At 33.9% G+C, this 24,923-nt stretch overlaps 1 protein-coding gene across 4 annotated transcripts in view; it reads right to left on the reverse strand.

The window, feature by feature from the left end:
- Positions 1 to 24,923, reverse strand: part of Egfr (epidermal growth factor receptor) — a 380,956-nt gene that overhangs the window by 86,676 nt on the left and 269,357 nt on the right. The window lies entirely within an intron of this gene.

A 24,923-nucleotide genomic window follows, 5' to 3' on the forward strand; every position in this document is an offset into this window, starting at 1 on the left:
GCTTCATTTCTATAGTTTTTATTAAATTCAAAAACAAATTTCGCGCTTACATAGAATTTTTCACTTAATTTATCAAAATGTAAATCACGTATAGATAAAAAATTTAAAGTTTCCTTAAGGCGTAATCCTGCAATTCTCGCATACTCAGGAATCTGTACTACAGAAGCGTCGTATCCGATTAACCGGTTTCTTCGGATTTACCATTCTAGCAATGAATGACGTACAGTAATGGTAATCTTTTTTAGCAACTGATTCATTAATCAGTCGCCGGAAAAGAGATAGACCCAGAAGTAACTGGAGGAATGGAGTGGAAGAGATGATGATTGGCAAAGGACTCTGCGAGGAGGATGCAGTGGATAGGAACCAATGGAGACGCAGTATTGAACAATGATTGGTCCGGTATAGTTGGTTTCTTGTTTTTTGTTGGATGGATGATCCTTGTTTTCAAAGGAAGAAAGAAGATTGCCCTAATTTCAGTCATATTCTGTTGAAAAACAAATTATGTTCCACCGACCTGAAGATGACCTAGACACTAGGTCGAGAAAAATAAAAATATTACTTACCGTTCATTATTTGTGGTGACAGTCTATGAACAGACAAGACAGAAGACACACCAACCCTCTAATGATGTAAAAACAGTACATTGTAAATTAGCCCTGAAGATGATCTAGTCCCTAGGTCGAAAGCTCGGCAGAATAAAGTTTATAATGACTGAAACTGGCATTAATTTTTCATCCTATTAAAAATATTACTGAAATTAACAATATTCCTTCTTCCTTTTGCTTAAATTGCTGAACGCTTTGAATAAAAGCCAAAATAATATGCTCAGAACCTTTCGTATCCTTTAATGGTTGTAATTGAAAAGTTAAGGTCACCAACTACTTCAACGATTATCTATGAAAAATGTTTCCAATCTAATGACATAGAAAGTCACTTGCTGACAGAAACGCGCTCTAGCTAACTTCTCCGAAGTTCCAATGATTAGATAGTAGATTGTTTAATAATTTAATTATTAATAACAGTTTTGACCGATATTATTTTATATTTTTCAAGATTTACACTCCGTTTCATTGCAATAGGATTTCAACTTGTATAATGAGATAATTGGTGACAGAACTGACATCTTTTTATTCTCAAAATCTAATATTGATAATTTATTTTTAATAACTAATTATCGAAATAAATTTTCGACAACTTTGTCAAACTCTTTTTTCGTTTCATCTCACACAGAGCTACCAAATCATCGAAATTTAATTTCGCTTAATTTTTTTTTATAACAAATGCTTCTTTAATTCATATATCTTTTCTTTTTTTTTATAATATATATTTTACAAAAAATATATTTCGAAATGTTTGAATAATTAAAAACTGCGCAACTCAATAATTTCTAGTTGAGTGGCTTGAGGCAACGGTCAACTATGTTGAAGCGATCAGCTAGATAGATGCTGCGGTCTGGGCACGTCTCCTAACAGTCGTCACGCCTCGTTACACATCCAACCAAAAACCATCTCTCTCTGGTCTTTAGTCATTCTTTTTCTCTAGTTTTGTTTTTGCTCGGATCGAGATTTTACATTCAATTGATTTATCAAAATTGCTAATAATGAAACGATTCCTGTACAAAAGTAAGTTACAAACAATCAAATCGTGACTTATATCAATGTCTTAAAAGCTAGAATTAAGAAGAGATCTAATAAATTCTTGTTTAACAACATGTACTGATCTAAAGTGTATGCTACGGCCGGCCCGCGGAAAAAAAGTAATTTCACTCTGTCAGAAAAGACGAGGGTGAACAGATCTTAAGGAAAATACAATCTATCTTCCTGTTTGGGAATTCTAAAGTACTTATTTATTTACTTGATTTTTTTTTTTTTTTTTAGATAATTAAAAAAGCCTATATTTTGACTACAAGTTTTGTTGTTACAAACTAAAGTACTTCACATTTTAGAATTTGGTCTGCTAAAATTTCTGATTGGCTTTCATTAAGTTTTAATGAGTGACAAAACTATTGTAGAAGCAACAGATCTTGAAGTACATTAACTTTTGAATAGAATAAATATTTATTTCAATAAAAATACATATATACAAAAAATAAATAAATGAAGTGTAATGTACAAAACATTGTAACCTTCATAACAGTGCTAATTAGAAAGGTTATAAGATGAGCAGGATAAGAATGCAGGGAAAAAAGGAGAAGAAAAACCTGCAGCTAGTGTAGAGAGTTAGAGAAGGATGTGTTTCAGTCTTTTGTGTCTGTAGGGTATAAAAGGATCTGTAGGAGGCTATGTCGCAGCAGAGTGGATTAGGATGGCAGTCTAACGTTAACTTTTTGATGATTGTGATTTAGTGTGGAGAAGTTAAGCTTGCTGTCAGTTATTGTTTCTGTTATTTATTAAGTCCACTACGTTCTGTAGCAACCCATGATTTCGCTGACTGACTGAATAACATTTGAGTCTTCTCAGGAATAGAAAACCTCATTTCTCGCAAAGAAAACTGAGTACGCTAGCCACTAGACCAAAATTAAAAGAATTATAGTAGAAGAAAGTCAAGAAAACGCCTAATTTTTTTAGGTAGATCATTGCGTCAAACTACCATATCAGTAGCCATTACTAGGGCAAGATCACATTCTCGTACTTTACTACTAATACTTTATTCTAAGAAATAAAGATGCTACACGCAGGATTCAAACTGAGGATGTCCTACGCAAGAATCCAGGCTTCAGAACTACTATACTAACACCGCTCCTAACAAGAATTATATTAGTTGCTGATCAAAAATAACTTAAACGCTGACACTAAACCTCAAACTTAATAAAAGGTTAATAAAAAAACTCTAAAGTTGAACTTTTAACTCACCAACAAAAACCAATTGGTAAAAACCATTCTAGGTTATGCAATAAAGTAAAAAACTGTGATCAACAATGCCTCCTCAGAATCGAAGTCTAATCAATTTCACAGCCTTTTTTTTTTTTTTTAAATTTGTTTATTTATTTTGCAACTATAATAGATATAACAAGCAAACGGGATGAGAGTAAGGAAATGGCGCAAATACACGTGCACGCACATATATGCACTTACATACACGCGCGCGCACATGCATGTGCGCCAAGAGGCGTGAGTGGAGTGAACGACGACCATCCAGTGATGGAAGCCGTTAGTTCGCCAGACTGGCAAGCTTACACAGCAACCATCCTAGGAGGTCGGCGTTGTGTTGAGATGGTCGCGTGGCCACCGCCGCTTTAGTCTGCGATGAGGATTAGAAGGAAGTGTTGTGGTAGACATGTTGTGGATAAGAGGGTTGTAATGACTGTGTAGATTTGAGTGGAGTTTTGTGTAGCGAGATTGTGCTATTTCAGAAACGAGAGGAATATTGAGATCAGTGTGTATTGTATGATTGGAGACGAAGAAAGGAGCGTTAACTATTATTCTCAGGATTTTTGATTGTAAGGTCTGAAGTCGGTTGATGACAGCCTTTTTTTAAATGCAAAATTAAGGCAAATATTTGTAAAAAAATAAAGCGACTTAGTTATTTATTTTCAAACAGAATATAAATAAAAAATAATTACAACCACTTAATTTTATGCAGTATCTCATTAAAATTTTATTAAACCTTAAACCAAATTGTTATTTGTTTTAACTCTACAAATTTTACGGCAATGTCAATTCTTCTAAGAAAGTATTAAATTTTTAATGAGACCTAATAAAACCATTATAATTCTCTGAATCTATGACTTCATCAATCCCAACTAGCATTCTCTCTCCTCCGAGTTTTTTTTTAAAGGAATAATCTACATAACAATTAGCCATAAATCAGGTAGTTTTACGAAACAGAACTTGTAATATTCGTTACAGTTATAACATCAGGTAAAACTACTGTAATTGCTGTTTTTTTTCAAATAAAAACTTATTTTAGATGTGGTCAGCAATTACAGATTTGGATTTTATATGATTATAAAATGTTTTTAAAGCGAAGGATGGAGCAACATGGAAAAAGTTTAGCAATAATAGCAATTTCAAATAGCGAAATATTAATTAATATAAATAGCAAATAAAAAATGTTAGTAAAGTGTTATGAAGATAATTGTAAAAAGAAAAATAGATAAAGCTCATTTTGAGGAAATAGTGAAAATTACTTAGGCTTTGCATCAATTATTTCTAAGAGTAAATTCGAATTTGTAAGCGTTTTCGAAGATAGATTCTAGGGATTTGAACTCCTCCTCTCTCGGTAAGACATTATGATGACGGCTTTCACAATATACATGACTACAATCGTTTAGAAAATTGGTAAGGAAAACTGTAGTAAAATAAAGTTGAATATTAAAAAAAAAAAAAATCTACAGAATCTATAAAAGATAAAATATAAACTCATGCAATGGAAATGTTTTCAATATTAATACAATAAAAGGGCATTATTGGTGATGTAATTTCTTGGTAAAATCGAAGCGAAAGAAGCAGTGGGGCGGAGAGCAGAAGATGAAGACGAGGAGCAAGGTGATTGTAGTGTGCAGGCGGCCTTGGACCAGACACGACCTCCTTTTACAAATTAGATAAGAAGTAGAGGGGTTTCCTTTAGATGTGTGCTCGATTAGAGAAAAAGAACCACCCAGAGACTAATTAAAAGATCCCAAAATCTACAGCTTGTACTTTATTAAGAAACTGTACCTCATATTATTAGGATTTACACTAGGCTGGATTTTCTGGTTCGCTTTGAAAAGTCCTTAAGAATCCAGGCACATCAAGATTTCCGGATTGATGTAGATATACTGCCATCAAAGTTTGAAATACTGTCATTTTATCTTATTTATTTAGATAGTCATTTATAAATATGGAATAGCTATTTAATAAACTGCCTAAAATGCTAGTTACTAAGTCTATTATTCTTTAAAATTAAACATAAGGTGGATTTAGGATTAATGTGTAAAGCCCAGGTGTCCAACAAAATACCAAAAAGGAAAATAGTCAGTTTGTGAAACATTTAGCCATACAATGTTTGAACATGCTTTAAATTGGAGAAACACTTCGGTTTACAATATTACGAACGACTTTAAATTGGAAAGATTGATATCTAAGAATGTTGGAAGGTTTCGCGGAGCCCCACAGTTCGGCTCCATAAGTCCAGATAGATCTCGGAAATATTTTTGACAGTTAAAGTGTCCAGATAAATGCATTCAATTAATGAACATAAAAATTATTTGATTGCTTTATTATTCAAATATTTAAAGGTTAGTTAGTTATTTCGCTTTGTAAATCTATTTTTTTTCAGTAATTTATGCGTCGTTTAATTTACTTAATATAATTTGTAATGAGATTTATATTTGAAATGTTTTATTTACTTTATTATTCTTTTTATGTTTACTCAGTTTTGTCTAATTTTAATAAATATTGTAATTTAAAAACGTAAGAATTGTTTACAAAAATAAGCATGTTAAACTATTTCATAAATTTATTTTTTTACCATTAGATATTTTATAAAAAATTTAGTATTATACACATAGTATAAACTGCCTAATTCGATAAGAATAAAATTAGGCATTATTTAAAATAGCTAGTAAGGACACTGCCGTTAACATTTACTTTTAACATGCACTAGACAATTACAAAGAAATCAATTTGACAATATTTTGCCACCTTGTTTTTTTAACGTCACAAATCTTAAATGAGCTAATTCAAAGTTTCGTTTTATTGTTTCAAAGATTGTAGCGAGTTCAACTCACTTTTCTTTTTTAAAAAAATGGGAAAACTAATTGAAAGGGCTAATTGGTTTAAGTAAAATAATATAAATATCAATAAATTCTGAACAATTTTCTTCGATTAATTTTTATTTCAGGTGAAGATATGAACAATAAGGGCGCCATTTTAAGAGAGGGGAAATTAAAACAAATTCTCTCACCAGAATTTAGACGGTAAATAATTTAGACAATACAGACTCTTCATATTTCTTGTAAAAAACTCATCAAACTAATTTAACAGAGAAATTTTTACTTTACCTAACTTCTTAATACAATCATCTTTGAAATACAAAATAATTACCACAGGACACGGAATCATTTTTGAAAATACTAAGAAAGAATTCCGCCGTTCTATGTAATTAATACCATTTTTGCGCAACAACGGCACGACATGGCCAAAACGTCTTTTTCTTTTTTTTTACTTTTGGTAACAAAAGAATGTAATTATGGAAAAATCTTTTATAAATTTTGTTAAAAATGTGGGATCACTAAAGCCGAGTAATTTGCTGTTAAACAAGCTGATTATAATTAGATGCCGGCAAATTTGACCATCTATCCGCCTATTCAGTTAGTCCTCAATAAAGAGTTCGAAGTGAAAATATCTGAATGGAAAGCTAGCCCGATTTTCCCTTACTGTAGCTGCAACTTTTCATCGAAACAAGGGGGACATTAGTTGTCCCACAAGTAATTTTAATGATTATATCCTCTAATTGTAGGATCAAAAATGTTTTCCTGTAACGCTTGAAAACAATGAGGGAGTCCTAAATAAAGAACATGATTATATATATTTTTTTTTTTTTTGGAATAATTAACATTTAAGTTGAACAACAATTTGGTTTCAAATTTCGATGAGATATTCAAAAAAGATTTCATAAAACTCGAAAACCAACTCGTCTAAATGTCAAACATTCTAGTAACAAGTTAATTTTATCTTAGAATCCCAAAAATACACTTATTTTTTTTTTGTTAGAAGTTCGAACTGCCCTGGGATTAGGTTGGGGAACCAATGAAAACCATTTCCGTAATCCCTTACTTAAAGTGGCAAATTCCAAAATGGTGCAAATCCAGAACAGAACGGAAGAGATTCTTAAACTGTGCAGAAACTAGAATAGTCTGGAACTGGATAGCCTATATGTCTGAGCAAATGATGCGAGAAGGTGGATGAATGCCTCTTGCAATCCTTATGCAAATGTGTTGCCTTATGGACATTAGGAATTTTTGAGACCAAAAGTTTTGAATCAAATAACCAAATATGGGAAATATATTTAGGTTCTGCAAAATAAAAAGGCGATTTCCCACTTTCCAGGTGTCTAGGTTTTGGGCAACGAAGTCGTCTTATGGCTATGTATCTAATTGTATTATCTGACCCAGAATTGGAAACAGTTTTCTGATTGGTTGATTTCTAACTAAAATGCGGTACCACTTTTAGATTGATAAAAAGTAAAGGTAATGCCTATTTTTTCAGGCGGGGCTTTACGTCCAACTACCAATTAGGTGTCGTGATCGGAGGCGACTAGCAAACATACTTTACTATTAAATTTCTTTTATTAACCATTAAATACGATAAAATCCTAGGCCTAAGACCGGGAATCGGGACCCAGTACCACAATACATAATATTAGCTTTACAGGTCACGCTTCTAACCGCTCGGCTACCGTGGCGCCTTTTAGATTGATTACTTGTGTCTATATCTTGCGAATCAACATGAGTTAGAATGATTCCTAACGGCTAATTTACAAATTTGATATGGACTAGCGATTCCGTGCAGCACCATTACAACTAATTACAGTCTTCTGTTCAGTCCTCCCTTCCCAAAAACAAATCCAGCAGAAATGTACAAAATTTTGCTTCCCCAGAACAAAAGGAAAGAACTATGACACAAAAACCAATCCAGTTTCATGTGAAAATGTGTTTAGGTTCGCGGTACTGAATAATATATTTGACTTTATCCTTCGCTATATCTTTTCATTTATTTTGAAATTTTTTAAATGCCCAAATTATGGATATTTAGTCCACTCAGAGATACTGCTGGACTAGTACTATATGAATTTATACGATAAAATTATAAATGAAATTTTAATTTGTATTTATAATAAAATGAAACACTAATAAAGTTGATCAAAATTTCCATTTAGTTATCTCATAAATCTTGTACAATTTGATGAATCACCACGTCATTCTTTAATAGTAGATTATGTTGGAAAAAGTCCATTATAAGTCCGTTTTTATTTTTACTTTGATAACATTTCTCACGGAGAGAAATAAAAATTAATGATTCAATGTAGATATCACGAGTTGGTCGATTATCTGAATTGTGCTAATTGATCCATTGCCACAGGAATTACATGATTGATCAATACTGCGCAGTTAGAAAAATTTTATAGTTCAGTCTTGAAGATTTTCTTTTTTCTTTGATAAAAGAACCTATTGTAAGCTCACTTAAATATTAAATAGTTTTACTTAGAATATTTTCCAGAAAAAAAGGGATTCTATTACTGGGTTCCCTAAAGGGCTATGCCCTTGCTGGGTAAACAAAGAACCAAAGATACTTTGGGCTTGGGCAGAAATCAGATTACTATGATTACTGGACTATTCGCGGGCCCACGGCAGGTTAAGGAAGCACCTGCACAAGGTAGGGCTTATCAGCTCGGAACCGTTGTGCAGATTGTATCAGGAAGAGGAGGAAACGGGCCTCTCATCTGTTGTTCGAGTGGCTGCGCTACGATATCTTTGGCTCTTTGAGGCCAAAGGAGATTGTAGCGCAGAAGGAACTGGTAGGGAAAGTCTTCAACCTTTTTAGAAGGGGAGGTTTCACCTACTAGTCTTAAAGTGGAAGGCACAATAAGCCTCTTGCGGCTGCGCTGCCGTGGGGCTTGGATCCCGCTTCTAATCTAATCTAATCTAAAGGGTTCCCTATGCTGAAGAGCCTTAATATTGATTTCAGATGTTTTGGGAAAAAGTTGGCTGCTTAACGCGATTGCAGTCCAATTGATTCTGACCTAGCTTGGAGAAAAACGATTGTATTCCCATCTTATCTATGATAGTCGAACAAAAGTTCGAAGATTTCGCCAAAACAGTTATGAAAATTGCAGGGAGTGGTCGTTGTTCACACTAGATTATTGTCGGTAACAATGACAAAAGAATGTTAAAAGATGCCCCAACACAAGTGCTCTGTGAAGGGTTATAAAACTAGTGAAAGTGAAAACTAAAAATCAATAGGACAAAAAAAAATAATTATTACATTTTAAGTAAATTGAGTTTCACAATGTGAAACAGTATTTTATGACTTGACCTGTAAGTGAATTTCAGGTGAGACTGTATTAGTAGATCTTTTTTTTTTGCAGCTAGTCTGCGTTGATGGTGAGTGTGGTTAGTGAAGTGGCGGTCTGAGGTGCAGGGTGTTGAGGCACGAGTGCAGACACTGGGACAATAAAGAGTTACCGAGGACGGAGAGGCAGTGTGTATAACATGGACGCCCATCTTTTAAGAACTTTGTAACTGAGACCCTCTCATTATATCTGGCGCCTGGCTGTAACAACTTCTATAGCTGGTCAGGGTGCAGCGAGTGGGAGGCCAGTTGAATTTGGCAGCCGGCCTAAGGTATGGCTTTCCATTTTGCTTCAAGGGTTTCCCTCCTACTTTTCTACCTGGCCTTATAGAACATTTTTACATTTCTGGCCAGCAAAGCTTTGCTTGGTGCATGATGGGTAAACCCTAAATATTAAAGTGAGGTATAAATATCACTTACAGCTTTTTGAAGTGCAATTTAAGCGAAAAGAAAATATGGTGCGAATGCACACTCGACTTTTTTTACTAATTCTATTCCTAAAAGCTTCTTTCTCTAAAAACTTTAATAAAAGCAATAAATCTGTATGAATAATATATATACGAAGTTTATAGAAATCGAAAGAGCTATTTTGGAGAGAACCTCAAAATCGTGTACAATCCATTGTGTAGGAGCGTTTCTGGTAGAGCAGTTTTCCCCCAAAACCTGATTATACCCACACTATTAACCCTTTTTAAAAAGTGCACAAGAGATAGCGTTATAAATGATACAAAAAACCATCACTGTAGAAAGAATCAACTCAGTCTCTCTTTTTTAGAACCCCTAGCCGAATTTCCCGGTAAAATTTTATGGGTTTTATTTTAAAGTTTGTATTCTTTCAAATAAATACGACTGAGGCACGTAAACGGTGTTGTAAAGTAGGTATGTTTTATAAAACACAAATATTAACACATCTTGTGTACTAATCTAATATTATTTTTAATTTATACAATAAGAAATTTAATTATTTATTAATTTATTTATTTAAAGGTGCGCAATATCAAAGATTCTTTGCACCTGAACTATTTCGGAGAATAGACACTTCTTTGCAATACAGCGTAATCTACACCAGCATCTAATCTAGTCGAAACTGACCAATTGATTGCTCTAACTCGTCTTTCCTTCTAACCTATCTAACTAATGTTGGGGTGAAGTAATCGATATTCCTCGCAACCCATAGAGATCTAGCCTAAATTTTGAAATCGGCTATTTACAACAAGGTTTATATACAGTCTCATAACTACATTAATTACGTTCAACCTAATAAGTTCATTCGTATTAATAAATACATTCACCCTAATTAATATATTTTTATATACAGGGTGACCAGAGTTATATGCTCCACCCACTTTTTTTTAAACGGCTGGAAATTTCGAAAAAATAAAAAACACGTATTTAATCATTTTTAGTCTAGTTTATTTTCAGTGACTGACCCATTTTTTTAAACCCCTGTATCTCGAGATACAGCATCCAACTTTGTTTTTTTCAAATGGAACGTTATATTTTTTTGTGCATATTTTTATAGTATTTGAGCTCCTAAAAAATACAAAAAAAAACATTTTTTGAAATCGGTTAGGTTTTTCAAAAGTTATGGTAATTTAAAATATGAAAAACAAACAGTTTATTGTCAAAATTACGTCATTTTGTTTAAAGAATCTGTTCAAACTGGTCACCATCAACGGTTAGACAAGCCAAAACTCTGGACTCCCACGATTTGCTTGTAGCAGCACTTATGGTGGCGAAGTCAAGATCTAGGCAGGCTAGAGTTATTCGACGTTCAGGTGGTTTTTTTCTACAAACGTTTGGTGTGGAGTTTTAGGGAATCAACTAATCGTCCCATACTTCTACAGAGAGAACTTAACTGGTGCAAGGTATCCAACTTTTTTTTAAGAGACATTTTGCCAGTTCTGCTTGAAGATGTTCATCTACAACGTCGGCTAGATATGTATTTTCAACAAGATGGTTGCCCGGCACATAATGCGAGAGTGGTTCGAGGTTGCCTGGACAGAAATTTCCATGAAAAGTGCTTAGGGACTCATTCTCCGATCCAATGGCCACCTCGATCTCTAGACTTAACCCAAATGGACTATTTTTTGTGGGGATATCTGAAAAATAAAGTGTACAGTATCCTTAATCCCGTGGTTTCAGTCTATGATCTGAAACGTCGAATAACTCTAGCCTGCCTAGATCTTGACTTCGCCACCATAAGTGCTGCTACAAGCAAAGCGTGGGAGTCCAGTGTTTTGGCTTGCCTATCCGTTGATTGTGCCCAGTTTGAACAGATTCTTTAAAAAAAATAACGTAATTTTGACAATAAACTGAAATTTGTTTTTCATATTTTAAATTACCATAACTTTTGCAAAACCTAACAGATTTCAAAAAATTTTTTTTTGTTGTTTTTAGGAGCTCAAATACTATAAAAATATGCAACAAAAAATATAACGTTCCATTTGAAAAACAAAAGTTGGATGCTGTACCTCGAGATACAGAGGTTTAAAAAAATTGGTCAATCACTGAAAATAAACTAGACTAAAAATGATTAAATACGTGTTTTTTATTTTTTCGAAATTTCCCACCGTTTAAAAAAAAAGTGGGTGGAGCCTGTAACCATGGTCACCCTGTATACACTGAGTGGAGTACTGAATATAGAGGATTATATCTATTCACCTATAATCTTCTAAATTTCGATTAAAGCCGAGAATATTTCACTGCAGAATCATTTCATAAAGTATAAAATATATTAAAACTGTCCGGTAGGACAGTTGTATAAGGGTTGACCATCAAAAACTGCACGAAAAAGCGTAACGTTGAAAAACACCCAACTTTGACAATTTTTTTCTCTTTTTCTATAAAAGATAAAATTCCCAAATTTTCTTTAAATCTTACTCCAAACCCTCCTTTATAACTGTAATTTTTTTGCAACCACCCAGATCTAATAGGTTTCGAGAAAAAAGTTGCCGAAAATGAGCAAAAACGGCTTTTTCAAAAAATGTTCTTGTTCTTGTTGTTGTTCTTGTTGTTGTTGTTGTTACCTTTTTTGTAAACAACGTAGCGCCTAAACGCGAGAACCGATTTTCATGAATGAGGTGTCATTCGATTCGGAATTTTATGTAGATGTGCCTTTTGGGGGTCTCGATGCTGTACATCGAATGGGAGAGGAGTTAGCCCCCTTTATGTAAGGCCCCCTCCAAAATTATTATTACTAATTACTCTGTAAATCTTGGCCCGATTTTGATAAAATTTGGTAGGGTGATAGGGTAAGGGCTCCCCTACGTAACATTAAAGCGACGATCAGCTCTTACACTTTTTAAGGGGAAGTATAGCAATCGTTGCAAATTATCGACACGTGATCCGATTTTCATGAATGAAGTGTCATTCGAATCGAAATTTTGTACAGATTTGCACTTTAAAAGTCTCGACGCCGAGCCTCATAAGGAGGGGAGTTCGCCCCACCCAAATAAGACCCTTTCTAAAACTATTATTACCAATATTTCTATAACGCTTAGTCCGATTTTGATAAAATTCAGCCCGAATAAGTGGTTAAAGCTCCTCTACGTGGCTGTGTAGTGCCATCTTGCTCTTACACCTACTAAGAGGAAGTACTGCAATCGTTTAAATTATCAATGAGTGAACCGATTTAAATCAATGAATTGTCGTTCGATTAAAAAATCTTTCCTCTTTGCCTTTTAGGGAGAAGTAATGCAATCGTAGTTTATTTTTCTTACTCCTCTTAAAAGGAAGTACTGAAATCGCAGTTTAATTTTGCTATTTACGCACAAATACCTTCCTATGTTATTCAAAACGCTTTTTCAAAAAAATTGTTATTGAGGATGGTTTGGGGGAACGCAACTATAATCTTTCTATAAAAAGATCTCTCCAGTGGTAGTTACGGTTCCGACTTAACACCTTATCAGATTATAATGATAGAATTGCTTATTCCAAATTTTAAAAAAATCTGTAAAGAAGATATGTAACTTTCTAAAATAGACAAAAAGGAAAATCTATCCAAAAGGTACAAAAATCTCCTTAACAAAAACTTACAGTTTAAAATGTTAAGTATAAGGGTTGATTAAACGCCAAAAGGTACACAAATCAGCGAGTACCCAACATTTCATTAATACTTCATTAATAGTCAAGTAATTCTACTGCATTAATTTTCATTAATAAGTTATTTTTTAGAATTTATTAGATGTCACAGACCCTTATGCTGGCCACTTCATTTATAATATTTTTTGTTATATTTATGATAAATCACATATATGTACATGCATGTTAAAGTAGAAAAAGACAAAGTTAGAGTCGGCTACTGTCTTGAATTCGTCTTACCGAAATATTCGTGAGCACAAATAACACACAGTTAGTAACAAGTAGATTATTCAACAATAATTATTCATTTCTCAATTGTAATTTAATTTAGACCCCCTTATTTTACTTACGATATAGTAAAAAATACAGGAATAATTAGATGTCCTAAAAATATGCATATCTTATTTACTTTATATTACATATATACAACATTGTGGAATGAATACCTAGATGGAGAATGTAATTGAAGAAAACTATATTATTTGCGATAAAGCCAGATAATTATTACCTATTATTATAAACGTTTGGACTACTACATAAAATAACAATTACTTTAATCGAAGAATGAACTTAAACCGACGATTTTTATTTAAAAATAAAAATAAATAAATAAAATAAACAAAATCATTGATGTATGTTGGTGTAAGCATTTTTTTAAACAAGGTTTTGAATTTTTTAGCCTCATAATTTTTTTTTATTTTTTATAAGGTTTTTCTTTTTAACCTGTGATTAATAGTTTGATTATTATAGATAAATAGATATTACAGTCAATCTACAGTGCTACTTGAACATATATTTTGTAGATGAAAATGGCCAGCATAAGGTCTGTGACATCTAATAAATTCTAAAAAATAACTTATTAATGAAAATTAATGCAGTAGAATTACTTGACTATTAATGAAGTATTAATGAAATGTTGGGTACTCGCTGATTTGTGTACCTTTTGGCGTTTAATCAACCCTTATACTTAACATTTTAAACTGTAAGTTTTTGTTAAGGAGATCCTAGTTTTAGGTTCTAATTTATTTCTTTCCTTTTCCTATCCTTCTTAGGTCAGCAACTATTTCCCTAAGAGTTTCTACGTCCATGCTCTCCATATCTTTATCTTCAATGCTTAGCAAGGAAGAATTTGATAAAGCATTGCTTCTTAATTCTCTGCTGCATTCGGTTTTATTTTGGACGTTTCCATTCGCCTAGATTTTTCTCGGTGGAGTTACAATACTAGTTCCTCTGGACGAGAATCCTATGGATTGAGGACGTTTCTGTCTTGGAGGGGCTAAATCTTTCCCTGACTCTATTTTGACCACATCCACAAAAGAAAATTTGAAAAAAAAAAGGCTTTAAATTCGTCCATCAGAGCACGTATACTTGTCTATTGAGTCAACAAGGTTAGTGCAAGGCGGTAACATCAGTGAAGTTGAAATTTCTTCATCAAACTGATTAAACTATCTCTGATAATGGCTGAGAGTACGATACCAGTCAGGGTTACAATAAACGGATAGAATCGACGAACGCGGGGACCTAACCACATTTTCATTAAAAATAAAACCATGTTAGGGAAATATAAAAACATGGAGAGAACCGTGTTAAGGCTTTCAATGGTATACAGTCATGGTATACACGAATACTATGCAGAACACATACCCTGATTGAAAGACAGGGGCTAAGTACTGTAAACTATACCCCATCAATACAGAAATTATCATTATATATTTTTTTTTTTTTATCACTTTATTATTATATTTACAACTGCAACAATTGTTGCACCAAGTAAATCTGATCTTATTGGTTCAGTTCTCTTGAAAAGTCATGGTTGGAGCAATCACCCACTGGCGAAACTCCTTCACAATGATTTAATCACAGCAGATCTCTAGGCCATTTTCGCTTCAGTCGACGAGGAGGATTGTCTGGAAGGTTTAGAGAGGAGAGTTGTTGGACAAGAGGATTAGGATGGAGAGCTAGGAGGCTGTGAAATTTACGGTAGCGAGACTTTATTAGGTCAGTGACAAAAGGGATGTGAAGGTCACAGTGTGTATGGTAAGGTTAGAGATGTAGTAAGGAGCATTCAGGATTTTCCGTAGGATTTTAGACTGTAGTGTCTGCAGGCGTTTGGAGTTAGAGGGTTTGGTTGAGCCCCATCATTATATTAAGCACCATAAAGAAGTACTTTTCAGTGATTCAGTGAATATCTATTACATTCATAAAAACCAAAAACCATATTGAGAAAACTTAAAGTTTTGGAAGGTAGATAACAGGCAGCTATTGAAATGTTTCACAATTAAAAACGCAATAAAAACATCTTGTTGCCGGGAGGGTGTTAGTCTAGTGGTCAAGAGCGTGGTTTTGTAAGTGGGAGATCCCCAGTTCCAATATAGCGAGTAGCTATTTTTTATTTGGAAAAAATGTTAATAGTAAAGTATGTGTTTCCGTTTCTGTCCACGACACCTAATTGGTAGTTTGGAGATTAAGCCCCGCCTGAAAAAAAAATAGGCGATTACTTTACTTTACATTTTGTTGTCTTCATGGCCTTCCCTTTCAGAATAAAAGAGTAGTGAACAAACAGTTATTTATAAATGCAGCTTACAAGTTTCATAAAATTATAAGTTATTTGAAACTACGAGGGGGTACCCAAAAAAAACCGGAATTATTTTTTAAAAGCTATTTATTTACAAATTTTTTACAGAACAACCTTATCCCCTTCAAAATACTCTCCATTACAACTAATACATTTGTCCCACCGGTGCTTCCACTGTTCGAAACATTTTTTGTAGTCATCTTTAGAAATGGCTGACAGCTCCTTCTTCGTTTTTTTCTTGACCTCTTCAATGTTGTCAAATCGGTGACCTTTCATGCGTGGAAATAAGAAAAAGTCGCACGGAGCCAGGTCAGGCGAGTAAGGTGCGTGGGGCAGCGGAACCATGCCATTTTTAGCCAAAAACTGTGTAACAGAGATGGCTGTGTGTGCAGGTGCATTGTCGTGGTGGAAGAACCAGTCTCCTGTTTGCCACAAATCGGGTCTTTTTATGCGAACACTATTGCGCAATCTTTTCAAAACTTCCAAATACAAGGTTTGATTGACGGTCTGACCTGGGGGGAGGGGGACAAACTCTGAATGGACTACGCCTTTGGCATCAAAAAAGCAAATCAGCATTGTTTTGATGTTTGACTTGACTTGACATTTTTTTGGTCGGGGTGAAGATGACGTCTTCCATTGGCTCGACTGTTGCTTTGTTTCTGGGTCATAACCATAGCACCATGACTTATCACCAGTAATGACCTTTGACAGAAAGTCTGGATCAGTTTCAAGCTGTTGTTTCAAAGCACGACATGTTTCAACTCGATGTTCTTTTTGATTGTCAGTCAGAACTCGAGGAACAAACTTGGCAGCAACCCTTTTCATCCACAAATCTTCCGTTAAAATTCGCTGAACCGAGCTCCAAGATAACCCACTACTCTCTGACAGTTGATCAATTGTCTGTCGACGGTCTGTGAACACCAGCTCTCGAATTTTTTCAACATTTTCGTCGATTCGGGCAGTTGATGGACGTCCAGAACGAGGTTTGTCATCAATCGACATGTCGCCATTTTTAAACCGAGTAAACCACTCGTATACTTGAGTTTTTCCCATAGCGTCATCTTTGTAAGCTGTTTTCAACATTAAAACACTTTCAGCAGCATTTTTGCCGAGTAGAAAACAAAATTTCAGAGCTGCACGTTGTTCACTTAAACTTGCCATCATAAAAAACGAAAAAAGAACAAAACAGCGCTGGTAAAAACAATCACTGCAGATGAACAGAACAAGCCAGGCAGACAACACAGGCAGGACTGAACTGGCAAGGAATTGCGCTAAACACGTCTAGCGGCAGAAATGCGTACTACATAAGCCCCATGCGCGGCAACGCAATTCCGGTTATTTTTGGGTACCCCCTCGTATGGTGTATTTCTTTAATTGGTAATTTAAATGCAATTTCTTGCGAAAATGATTGATATTAACTGCTGAGATGGATTATAATTATTTGTTTCCCATTTATTTGACCTCGCTAAACATTCTCCTCCATTATTTCTCCTTTAGCATTACCATCTACTCATCTTGTGCTTCTATCATTAACTGTATATTACATTATTATTGGATAATACAAAATAATAATATTCATTTGCTTTTAAATGAACTGGGCTTGAATTAAATTCATTGAAAATCTACGGAATATTTTCATATTTTATTATAAATAATAAATGATACTGGATTTTAGAGAAATAGCTGAAAATCTTGAACATATTCTCAGACAACTTCACGTAGAAGACTCACTACAATTTATCAAATGAACTGAACAAAAATGTCAACAAATCTGAATTGAGTCAATTAGTAAGAATTTCATAATGCAATGTTTGCTTATTTAGGTAGCAAAAAGCATGTTACTGAACATTAATGTGGCTACGAATAAGAAACCTGAACTACAACTAAACCACGATTGTTGTCAAGTGTTTTTAGCTTAACTGTTAAATTCATAATTCGTATACAAGATACTTCATGAAAATATTGTTTAAAAATCTGTGGCCAATATTTGTATTTGCACAATTAATCTTCAGGCTTAAACAAGATTTTGTTCTTAACTGAAAACACCACAAAAGTCTGTAGGTAGTATTTCCGAGATGTAATACACTTATTAAGGAGGTTGATGCCTCAAAACCACAATCACTCCTACACCTACATAATCATGGGTTGAAAATAATAGTATAGGATGAAAAAATAATTGCCATTTCAGTCGTGATACATTTAAATTATAATTTTTTTGTTGTTCATTCTTTTTGGTGACTGATTCATAGTTTCAACAGGATGAAAAAATAATTGCCATTTCAGTCGTGATACATTTAAATTATAATTTTTTTGTTGTTCATTCTTTTTGGTGACTGATTCATAGTTTCAACAGGATGAAAAAATAATTGCCATTTCAGTCGTGATACATTTAAATTATAATTTTTTTGTTGTTCATTCTTTTTGGTGACTGATTCATAGTTTCAACAGGATGAAAAAATAATTGCCATTTCAGTCGTGATACATTTAAATTATAATTTTTTTGTTGTTCATTCTTTTTGGTGACTGATTCATAGTTTCAACAGGATGAAAAAATAATTGCCATTTCAGTCGTGATACATTTAAATTATAATTTTTTTGTTGTTCATTCTTTTTGGTGACTGATTCATAGTTTCAACAGGATGAAAAAATAATTGCCATTTCAGTCGTGATACATTTAAATTATAATTTTTTTGTTGTTCATTCTTTTTGGTGACTGATTCATAGTTTCAACAGGATGAAAAAATAATTGCCATTTCAGTCGTGATACATTTAAATTATAATTTTTTTGTTGTTCATTCTTTTTGGTGACTGATTCATAGTTTCAACAGGATGAAAAAATAATTGCCATTTCAGTCGTGATACATTTAAATTATAATTTTTTTGTTGTTCATTCTTTTTGGTGACTGATTCATAGTTTCAACAGGATGAAAAAATAATTGCCATTTCAGTCGTGATACATTTAAATTATAATTTTTTTGTTGTTCATTCTTTTTGGTGACTGATTCATAGTTTCAACAGGATGAAAAAATAATTGCCATTTCAGTCGTGATACATTTAAATTATAATTTTTTTGTTGTTCATTCTTTTTGGTGACTGATTCATAGTTTCAACAGGATGAAAAAATAATTGCCATTTCAGTCGAGTAAAATTTATTTTGCCGAGCTTTCGACCTAGGGACTAGGTCATCTTCAGGGCTGTGGAACATATTTACAGATTGTTAACAAGGATTCTATTAAAATGAATATGTATAATATAATGAAATTTACAAAAATTATTTACCTAGTTTACAAAGTAATACTATTACATTTCAGGGTTGGTGTGTCTTCTGTCTTGTCTGTTCATGGACTGAGTGTGATATGTGTTAGGTTGTGTGGGAGTCAGTGTTGCCAATTGTCAAGTATTTTGAAGTAAGTTTGCGTATATGTTGTTTTAAATTGTTCGTGTCTGTTTTGAAACAATAGTCCCTAGATCGAAAGCTCGGCAGAATAAATGTATCACGACTGAAATGGCAATTATTTTTTCATGCTATTGAAACTAGGAATCATTCACCAAAAATAATGAACAACAATAATAGTATATTTTTTAATATATACACGGTCGTGTTTATTTGGTTATTTGTTCATCCCCAAAATTACAGTTAAAACGATACTTTCATTATTTGCTACTCCCAGATTTGGATATTTTCGCCAATGACAATGATTCTTTAATCGATTTTGTGAAATCCTTTTACAGAAGTGTTTAGAGTGGCCGTTACATAGGTTTTTTTTTTTTTTTTACATTTCTGCCGTTTTTTGTTTTCTTAAACAGTGCTGAGGCTTGAAGATAAAGCCAGAAATCACTGATGAAGTGCGAAAAACGTTTAATCTGTTGATGTTCTATATACGAGGGTCGATTGAAAAGTCCGTGCAAAAATAAAAACTACTTAATTTTTTGGGGTAAACCTTTTTTATTTTTCAACATAGTCTCCTTTTAGGCTTATACAACTTCGTCCAACGCAGCTCTAGTTTGTTGATCCCTTACGAATAATAGGATTTGTCCAAGTCTGAAAAATAGCCATTCGTTTCTGCAATCACCTCCTCGTTTGAATAAAATCTTTTTCCCGCCAGCCATTTCTTCATATTGGGGAACAAATAGTAGTCCGAGGGAGCCAAGTCTGGAGAATAGGGGGGATGTGAAACGAGTTGGAACCCTATTTCCATTAATTTTGCGACCACAACTGCTGAGGTGTGAGCTGGTGCGTTGTCGTGATGGAACAGGACTTTTTTGTGGGCCAATCGTAGGCGTTTTTCTTGCAGCTCGGTTTTCAAACGGTCCAATAACGATGAATAATATGCACCTGTAATAGTTTTACCCTTTTCCAGATAGTCGATGAGGATTATTCCTTGCGAATCCCAAAAGACAGTCGCCATAATCTTTCCGACCGAAGGAACGGTCTTCGCCTTTTTTGGCGCAGATTCCCCCTTGGTAACCCATTGTTTAGATTGTTCTTTGGTCTGAGGAGTGTAGTGATGTATCCATGTTTCATCCACAGTGACGAAACGACGCTTAAAGTCCTGCGGATTCTTCTGGAACAGCTGCAAACCGTCCTTGCAACACTTCACACGTTTTTGTTTTTGGTCAAGCGTGAGCAATCGCGGCACCCATCTTGCGGATAGCTTTGTCATGTCCAAATGTTGATGCAAAATATTATGTACCCGTTCATTCGAGATGCCCACAGCACTAGCAATCTCACGCACCTTCACTCTTCTGTCATCCATCACCATATCATGGATTTTATCAATGATTTCTGGAGTAGGGCGTCCAGAACGTTCAGCGTCACTTGTGCCCATATGGCCACTCCGAAAATTTTGAAACCACTTATAAACTGTTCTAATCGAAGGTGCAGAGTCACCATAATGTTTATCAAGCTTCTCTTTAGTCTCCTGAGGCGTTTTGCCTTTCATAAAGTAGTGTTTAATCAACACACGAAATTCTTTTTCGTCCATTTTTTGAAAATCACTCGACTTTCTCGATTCAAACGAATGCCAAACACAAAGAAATAGACCGATCTGGCTGAAACTTGGTGTGTGTTCTTCCAAGAGATGCTACTAACTAAACATAACCTCGATACGCGCCAGTGGTGCTACCTCTCTGACTTTGCACGGACTTTTCAAACGACCCTCGTATTGTAGGTGAAAGGTAATCACCACTTTGCAATTCGCGTCTCTGGATCTTTGTAAAGGAGATTTCGGCAGAATTACCCCCTCTAAGCTAACAGAAACATTGCTAATGCTTTTCTTTGTTTTTGCCATAAAAAATTGTGCGAAGATTGACTTTTAGGGCGGTTAGGGATGCTCCCTTAACGGAAGTTGGAGTAATTCAGTTTACTGTTATGTTTTCTGTGACCTTCACAGAAATTTGTTACTAAAAAAAATATTAATGCGTTATCGACTAAATTTGACGACATTCCTTACCATAAATACCAATTATTTGGATAATTTTCTTTTAATATTAATTTTGAATTCTGGTTGAACCGTTCTTCTTAACAACGAGGTTTGGTTTGCCATAAATTATATCTTCAGGTAATAAATTTATTTGCTAGTTATATGGCCCACCACATGCAGCGCTGTCAGCAATCCCCCGGCAAGTATGGTTACAATTTTACAGTGTTTACGTGAAAATCTCACGTTATCTGCATCCACTAAACTAATTTAATGGAAATAAGGTTTAACTAAAAGTGAAAATAGTTGGAGCCATTTTGAAAAATATGTGATAAAATGAGAAATTGCTTCGGTAATGTCCACACTTGGTGCTAGTTAGTGTCCCCAGTGATAGAAGCTTCAAAATTGAATAAGGATAAGAGTATTTTACAGCTTTTGGTTTTCGAGATATTGTTAGTTCAACTTTCCAGTCACCATGCTCGAAAGATATGTTTTATTTCTCTTACCAAAGTAAGTGAAAGTGTTGCTACCGTATTAAAGTTTCATTATAGGAGATATCCGTTTTTCAGGTTCTCTGATTCCAAAAAAAGTTGTTTTTACATGGAGTGTGTGGCCAGCATTAATCAAAAAAACCTAAAAATTGCGGAAAATACCAATTTGATATTTGACTTCCGCACCCCCATCGGAATTGACAGTAAGCTTGTTGAAAAAAGTAGCCAGTAGCTTCAGCTTCACTGAACTTGTTCTATAGTTTTTTTTATCGATATTTTTTTTTCGAAAATGATACATTTAAAGTTAACTTATTCGCTATTGAATTCAACTACTTTGTAATAAAGAATGAACTTTTTTGAGAAAGATTGATTACTTAAACTGCAATGAGGGAATAGTCCTGTGTTTGTCAAAACCAGTTTTTCCTATTTTGAGAATCTCATATTTTGAAAAGTTGCATTTAGAAAATTTGGTATGATCGATTACTTCTTCCTACAAGGTATAATCGATATTAAAATTGAATTAAATATACGAGGTCTGTAAATTAAGTAATGAAACTGATTTTTAAAATTTTTTTTATTCAAAAAGAATTACAATTCTATATTGTCACCTTCAAAAAAACTTCCTTCTGAAGCCACACAGCGCTAGAGACGTTTCTTCCACTCCTCATAGCAGTGCTCGAACTCCGATACTGGAATAGCCTTCAGCTGGTCGGTTACAGCCGTTTGAATGTTTTCGACTGAAATTTTGAATATTTTCCCAAAATGAGTTCCCTTGAAGTGATTTTTCAACTTCGAAAGAGAAAAAAGTCACAAGGACTCAAGTCAGGCGAATAAGGAGCCTGAGAAGCCACAGGAATGTTTGAGTACGAACCAGAAACCAAGCGCCAGAGCATGGAGTGGCACACTTTAACCTCTCCAAGGCCCAAAAAAGCCTTGGTTGGCGAAGTCGAAGATAAAAATGCATGCTGATTTGTTTTTTCGATATCCACAGGAATCGTCCACAAAGAGTTTCTACCTCAAGGTCAAACGGTCAATCAACACTTTTACCGAGAGGTTCTTGAACAAACTTCGATAAAGGGTCATTCGTGTGAGACCAAATATCAAGAACAAGTGGGTGTTGCATTACGATAATGCTCCTTGTCACACAGCAATTTCAATAAACGAGTTTTTGGCCAGTAAAAACATTCCTGTGGCTCCTCAGCCTCCTTATTCGCCTGACTTGGAGTCCTTGTGACTTTTTTCTCTTCCCGAAGATTGAAAAATCACCTCAAGGGAACTCATTTTTGGACAGCCGAAAACATTCAAACACGGCTGTAAACGACCAGCTGAAGGCTATTCCAGTATCGGAGTTCGAGCCCTGCTCTGAGGAGTGGAAGAAACGTCTCCAGCGCTGTGTGGCTTCAGAAGGAAGTTATTTTGAAGGTGACAATATAGAATTGTAATTCTTTTTGAATAAAAAGTTTTTAAAAAATCAGTCTCATTAATTAATTTACCGACCTCGTATATACATAAATATAGAGCTATTAATTAAATAATTATAAAAGATTACTGAATTGCTCAGTAATATATTTACTAAATAGTTATATAAGAATTAGAAAGCATAAGTAATCTGAATCCAGTTACATACAGATTATATTGGCTTATCAGTAAGTTTGATAAGAATTATTCTAAACTAGCCTACATATTTTTACTTATTATAATTAATCAGAATAAATGTATTTTCCTTTCTGAGATCCTTATTTGAATTATAATCATAGAAGTACACGGCTATTTCCATGTTTTTAAAGATAATATGATTATCAATTGACATGCAGATTAAAAAACAAAACTTACGTTATCGGTATAAATAAAAATAAAAAACAAAATTACTTTTAAAAGCAAAACTAGTGAAGGAAGATTAAAGAAAATGGTGATTAGAAGATGGAGAGAAAGAGTATTATAGTCAAGAAGTTTCTGTTTAAAAGAGAGTGTTAGGTTAAAAAATAAAAATAAAAACTTTTGTAAGTGACTGTACGGCTGTATACCGCCTTCAGGTAAGTTGGCTGTAACAGCGCGCGAGACTGACACATGCAACACAGAACACGTAATAATACAACAAATACATACACAGATCAGAGATAAACATTCCTACTAACAAATACCTCCCTTCTACTGGGAACAGTATCTTTTAAACATGGTCTAGTGTAGTAAAAAGGGCGTTAACTAGTACAGTTTTCTGTATTTTAATGAGTTGGAGTTATGGCGGGGAGATCAGAGCAGCATCTGTTTTAAATAGCAAAGATCGATATTATTTGGGAAAAAGGATACTTACTGAGACAGTAAGGAAATCAAACATCCAGACCAACAGTCAAAAAAGGGCAGAGGAAGAGGTGGTTTTTCTTGAAGTGGGTCCCTCTTCAAAGCAAAAGAATTGGGGGGAAAAAAACCCAAATCTTTCCTTCTTTTGTACAAAAAGATACGAGAGGTATGCAAGAAAGTGAATAATGTAAAATGGTCCATGTCTACACAAGAGAAGTTTCTCTACCTGCCTATTGTTATAAAATATACGTATAACCTAAACTAAAGAATAAAACCTTTTTAGTTAGAAGCAGCGGGTGGGGGGGGGCAAGAAAGAGAGGGGTAAAGAAAAAAGAAGTTTGAACGAGGTAATGGTGAAAATATGAAGCAGCCAGAGAGTCAATTAAAATGTAACTTAACTTGTTATGCACCAAGTCTACAGTGCTTGCTTGCTGTTAAGTTACTAGTTACGGACATTAAAAGCAACAGCGATAACAGAAACATCTAAGCGTTTTAAGAAGATAAAAAAATTGATAAAAGGAATAAGGAGGTAACAGTTTGTCTGCTGGTTTTCATTACAGTTTCAACACTTACTAACAATTGGTTAAATATTTTAATTAACAAAATCGTATTAAGTGAGAAGTTAATCAACAGGTAATTCTAATTTATTTTAATTAACTAAAATATTTCTTCAAAATGGGTAATATGTGAAACTTTCAACCATTTTCAAAGTTGTTAATATTTAAAAAAATATCACGTTACTTTATTCGAAACATATTTGATAGAAAAGTTGCATAAAATACAATTGTAAGATTTTTTTTTTCACGTAAAATGCTAATATATAGCAAAATAATTGCAGTTTCAACATAATGATAACGTGTAAAACTTATTTTAAAAAATTAGGATTGAATTCTAACATTACTTTATCCTAAACAAGAATAAAATATCAAGAGTTGTAAGTCTTTTGGACGTATGTTCAGATTAAAAGAAGACAAACACCATGAGAAATGAAAATTCGGCATCT

This window comes from Rhodnius prolixus, unplaced genomic scaffold (assembly GCF_049639745.1).
Source record: "Rhodnius prolixus isolate KJV_2025 unplaced genomic scaffold, Rpr scaffold_2, whole genome shotgun sequence".
Classification (NCBI taxonomy): domain Eukaryota; kingdom Metazoa; phylum Arthropoda; class Insecta; order Hemiptera; family Reduviidae; genus Rhodnius; species Rhodnius prolixus.